The following is a 6,331-nucleotide window of genomic DNA, read 5'->3' as shown; positions in this document are numbered from 1 at the left end:
AGTTGGAGTGTAATCATTTTAGAAACTGATACATGCACGTCTTAAGTAGACGTTTTGAAAAAGTGATGTCATCATTCAATGATGGTTGCGGCTAGTGGAGTAGAAACGTCAAATCTAGGCTTAAGAGGCTGCGAAGAGTAATCATGTCACGTGGGTACACTATCGAGGTCATTATGGTAGTGGGAAAATAAATTTTAGCAATTTAAGAGTTGTTAAAATGTTATTTTTGTGACATTTGCAGAATATGGTATATGGATAATTGAAAGGTAAAATGTGCATACATTCCTTGGCTAGTTTGATTACAAAAGTGAAACAAAGTACGAAACGCAAAAATATTACAAGGGTTAGAACAATTAATTAAAGTCCTTAGGGAGATTATCCTTTATCTTGGAATATTGGGATGTCCACAATGACAGACGCTGTTCGATTAGTGCTTGTTGTTTTTGCAGTTCTTCGATTTCTAGTACTAACTTTTGTGTCGTCTCGAGATGACGAATCCCTGACTGCGCCATTTCATTCAACTCATTCTGCTGGGATTGTTTGATTTCCTCTTGGCGAGACTTGGAAGTTTTTATCTTCTCTTCGAAGAGTTTAATTTCTTGTTCCCAGGATTTGATGTCCGCTTCACAAGTTTCATATTCTTTTTGGCGATTCGCACGCTCAAGCTCAAGGACATCAGCCTTTCTAGTTGCATCACCAGCAGCTTTCCACGAAGAACTATGAGAAGTTATTTTTGCCTTGAGTTATTCGTCAACATCTCGCTTTCGAAGAATGTCAACTTGAAGCTGATCAACCTGAGAATTCAGCGAGACAATCACTTATGAGACTTCCTCTGAAACCAAGAGTAAATCCATCTTCTTCAAAAGATTGTTCAAACCAAAACAGCTGGTGGAATCCTTACTTAGAACTTTGATAAGGTTGGCTTCAAAGAACTTTTTCTTTATCTGACGAAGGAGGTTTAGAATACCACTCTCCTTATCACTTTCCTCCAAGACATTCGAAGAATTTTCAAGCCTGATAGGCGAAACATTCTCGGCATTCATCATAGCCTTGAGGAAGCTTACAGGATCAGCATTCTTGAGTCGCTCCACTTCTGTAGGAGTGAGCACTGCAGGGGTCTGCTTCGAAGTGGCCACAGGGGTAACTATAGTCCCAAAGGTCGAAGTTTCATTATTACCTGGTGTAGGCAAATTAGAAGCTTCATCTACATCCTCATGTTCAGAAATAGTGTCTTCGCTCCCAGTTGGCTGCTCAACTACATTGCCGTTATTTGAATGTTGAGGGTTTTCTTCCATGTCTTCGTCTTGATGGGTATTTGGAGAAGCGTCATCCGAATGACTTTCCTCAACACGCACAGGTGAAACGATAGTTGCAATGGGTTGAACGTCTTCGAGAATTGGAGAAAGGACAGGAGATTTACGTCGAGGGACTGTTGAAAGAGAATTGTGGTGTACTTTTCGTTTATATCGTATGTTGGATAAATAAATCCAGCGTCACCCTTAGGGATTCGAATGGGCTTAACATCCCAACCCATGGCGCCTAGAGAGAGCTTACAAACCTCGCTTTAGGTGCAGCCCCTGAGGGCTCATACTATAAGGAAATAAAGTTGCGCCCTCACTAACAGCAATTGCTTTTAGCGCAGTGGTAAGCGCTTGATCCTACAAGTGGTATCAGAGCATGGTCATGGGTTCGAATCCCCCCGGCTGACACTGGGGGGAGATTGTTGGATAAATAAATCCAGCGTCACCCTTAGGGATTCGAATGGGCTTAACATCTCAACCCATGGCGCCTAGAGAGAGCTTACAAACCTCGCTTTAGGTGCAGCCCCTGAGGGCTCATACTATAAGGAAATAAAGTTGCGCCCTCACTAACAGCAATTGCTTTTAGCGCAGTGGTAAGCGCTTGATCCTACATCGTATCCACATGGATTATTGCGATATCACCGCCGTTCTATAGCCTATTTTGTCTTGAGTTAATGTTACTTTAGTTTTGAGTTTGCAAAAGATCATTCAACACTTTAGTAGCAAAGAGTAAATTAATGAAAGTTCTAAGTTAAAGAAAATGTATCAAGATTCGATTTCATCGACCTAACTTTGTATATCTCCTTATAAATATATGTATATGAACTCGTTAACGATCAATATAATTACGTATAGACGTCTATACCGTTCGTGTCCGCAACAATATAGGTAGATTTATCGTATTGTTTAACCGACGATTTCTCCACCGTTTAAACAATACAAATAACGTTTTAAAACCGATACTAAGTAAACATCAAACGCTAAATCCATGTCTGCAATTTATCGTTTGATAGATGATAAAGTTAGGTCTAGATACAAACATTGATGTCTCAAACACTTATACCATAGAAAAGCTTTAATAAACAAACTAAACCATCTATATTGATCATCACTTGTTCATACATAATATATTCACAAGAAAAACATACAAAAGGCTAGGAAGATTACATCTTATCTTGATACAAAAGAGATTTAGTTATCCATGAAAATGGTAGCTTGCTCAAGAAGGTAAGAATGAAGAATGACAAGCATCTACGGCGATTAATCGACGATCAAGGCTTCGATTCTCCAATTCTTCACTTGCTACAGTAGTTTAGTGCTCTCTTATCTCTCTAAAATGTCTAACTAACTAAAAAATCTGTTCTGGCCCTTAAACAAATAAACAACATTACGCAGACCGCGCTTAGCGCGGTGAAGCCGGCTAAGCGCGCTATCCCAAAATGGCTAAACCGCCCAACCGCGCTAAGCGGGCTCCATATCGGGCTTAGCGCGGAAGATTCTGCCAAAACTTCCTTCTTTTCTTCAAAAAACGCGCTTAGCGCGCCTATACCGTGCTTAGCGCGGTACCCTCTTTCCAGCAATCCTTGGTTTTTGGTCTTGGAACATCTTCAATTCATTTTTCCATGGTCCAAGCTTCCATTTATCTAGCAAAAAACTATAAAATCCACACAAATTGCAAAGATAATGACTATTCGACAATAATATAAATATAAGAATATATATATACCAAATGATAATAAAATACTAATACTAACCACAAAAAGACTTGAAAGTTACCAAAAATTACCCAAGATATTAACACAATTTGGTAACTAACAACTCTCCCCCAACTTAAACCTTTGTTTGTCCTCAAACAAAAACAAACACAACCAAGAGATCACAAGCTAAGACAAGAACAAATGGGTGGTTCAAATTCCACAAGCACACAACTAACATCTTACCCTTGCTCAAATAACACCATGATTAAGATACTAATACTAAATACACATTTGATGTCAACAATTCCTAAAGCAAAATAAGTTCAAGATTGAATCACAACCTACACACTTCTCTAGTAAGAGACAAAATTGAGGATCCTAACACTCACACAACAATGCCGCCAACATACAGAATCAATTATGCATTTATCTACACAACATTTATATAAAAAGCGTAAAAGCAAGAATCACAAAGACTTTAGGGTTGTAGCTTGGCTTGGTTAACAAGGAAATGTCATTTCTCAAGGCTATTGAAACGAAAGGGTCAATACCTAATAGAGCATTCAAATCACAATTACATCCACACATCCTTATCAACCGATCACATAATTTTATTGCTCAAGAGTTCACCCATTTTAATTTAAAGGAAACTAGCTATATACAAAGCTCTTTTTTTTCTTTTTCTTTTTCTTTTTCTTTTTCTTTTTCTTTTTCTTTTTATTTTTCTCTCTTGAGCAATCACTTATTTTCTTCTCCACACCAATACAACCAATATTTGTTTTCTCCCCAACTTGAATATTACCACCACATAATCACGAATGCTCCCTATTCTAAGGCGAAAAGGAATCTATCCTAACCATGTTTCATGGTACTCTTCAAGGTTGAAAGAAAGTCATCAAGATTCAGATCAAAAATCGGCAATTATAAACAAGGACATGATACCGATTGAATCTTGGCAAAGCGGCTCAAAGTGGTTAGCAAATACTCACACACTCACCGGGTAGGTTATATTTGGTAGAGAAGTTATACTCGTAATGCGAAACAAAATGCTTTGATCACTTTCATGCTTTACACAATTAAATAAAAACGCAAGATTAAACATAATAAACACGAGTTAAACGCACATTGTTGGTAACCACAAAATAATATATATATACAATGGAAAGGCTCCTCACACTAATTTTAGTACTACAATGATTCATTATTGAACTATTTTTGTTAAAGAAAATGTGACATCTAATTTGTACAATTAAAAGCATCTAATTCATGGTATATTAAAGAAACGGTAAAAATGTACCTTGCACGTACTAATTTCACATTATATCATCACCGCCCCAATTGGTTGTACAAAACTTGCTTTCATCAATGAAGCACTTTCACAAGGACAAACAAAGATTTAAACACAATTGCATATGGATATAGAAATATAAAGAAATTAAACTAAAAACTTAATAAATTAAAAACAAACACCAAAAGGTGTCACAATATCCAAAAGGCATAGTAATGCCTAAGATCCAAAATACCTCATCCTTTAAAAGGATGGAACAAAACATATCATAACTTAACTAAACTAAAGTCAAATATCATAAATAAAATTAAAAAAAAAACTAGCACTAATCATAACTAATACTAATACTAATCAACCACCACATGACTACTCATCATCATCCTGAAGATTTTCTTCCACATCTTCATTCTCATCCTCGCCAACTTCCTCCTCCTCAGGAAATAGCCTGACCTCAGGCCAATTAGCATAATCCACCAAGTCTTGGCGAGAACTCCACGGATGAGCCACATTGGGCTCCATCATCTGCAACCTCAACTGTGACATAGAGTCATGCAAAAACATGAATGCTCTCTGATGCGCCATATGAAATGCCAAGTTCTCCTCTCTATCAGGATCACTACGGCGGCGAGCAGGGCGAGCAGCAGCAACAGGAACAGCAGTCAACCTGGATAAACAGTAACGCTCAATAAAAATATCGTCAATAAAAGTATCAATTGACATAAGACCCTCAGAAGGAATCTGCACTCTAGCTTTCTTGCACAGATTCATGATCAGACCAGTGAAAATCAACTTGCAGGGAGCACGATCACCATGGCGAGTGCCACTCAAAGCAACCTTCTTGAGCTCATTCGCAATAATGCGAGTAATATCAATCGGCTCATGCTCAATCATACGAGCAACCAGTGCAGCAGACTCAGCAGGTAAAGAGGAAGTGTGACTCCTAGGCCTCAAATTATGAAGGACCACCGACATGAGAATCTGAGCATTAGTGGTCAACACTTTTATGGAGAACTTCTGGGGCTGCCCCGAAGGATTAAGATCATAAGAATGCCCCCTCATGCACAAAACCTCCTTAAGCTGCTCAAAATTAAAATTACCCCGTGCCAACTGCACATGATAACCACAAAGTTCACCATCCTCAAAAGGCAAAGGAGTCCCCAAAAATTCACGGATAGCCTGACGAGAAAAGTCAATCTCCTTTCTACGCACCCAAGTTTTGAACTCATAAGCAACACCTTCAACAGGAAATTCCTCACTTGGCACGGCATTAGCATAAAACTCTCGAACAATCTCCAAGTGAAACTTAGGTACAGGCTCACAAAGTTTGAGCCAACCATACTCCTCAAGGGTGTTATAACACCACCCATAGCTTCCCTCAGGATTGATTCTAACAATTCGCTCAAGCCACCATGTCCTAACCTCTAATTTCTTGTACCTTTCCTCTTGGACATGACCCTTAAAACGGTTCTGATTAAACGGAATAGCCCTAGGTGCTTGAGAAGAGCTGCCACCTTCGGTTCCGGTCTTTTGCTTCTTAGAGCCTAAGAATTTTGGTCCCATCTGAAATAATCAAGAAAACGGCACCACAAAACCAAAATGTTAACACAAATAAAAAAATATACTGCCAAATTAAGTGTTAACAGCATCCATCACTCTCCCTGCATCAGACAAAAGCAGAATAAAGAGGGAATTTTTCTGAAACTCCCAAACCGCGCTAAGCGGACTTACAGCGCTAAGCGGGCTCTGCGAACTGCAGAAAAATTCCCTACGAACCAGGGTTTCCTCCCTACTTCCCCAGCACCCAAAATCGGTTTCAAACACATAGCAAGGCACAGGAAACAGATTCTAATACTAAGTTTTCAACACACAAAACCCTAACCACATCATTTCTATTCCTAATCTAAATCTAAACCTTAATATATATAAAGCAAGCATAAAAGAATAGCAAAAAGAAGATGGAGATATTACCTTAGTGATGATGAAGATGAAGCTAGAGCAAAGAAACTTGATTAGGCAAAGAGAAAGCAAAGAAAAAGTTTAGGAGA

Source organism: Vicia villosa, linkage group LG5 (assembly GCF_029867415.1).
Source record: "Vicia villosa cultivar HV-30 ecotype Madison, WI linkage group LG5, Vvil1.0, whole genome shotgun sequence".
Lineage (NCBI taxonomy): Eukaryota > Viridiplantae > Streptophyta > Magnoliopsida > Fabales > Fabaceae > Vicia > Vicia villosa.
The sequence above is the reverse complement of the archived record's forward strand: the minus strand, read 5'-3'. Positions refer to the sequence as shown.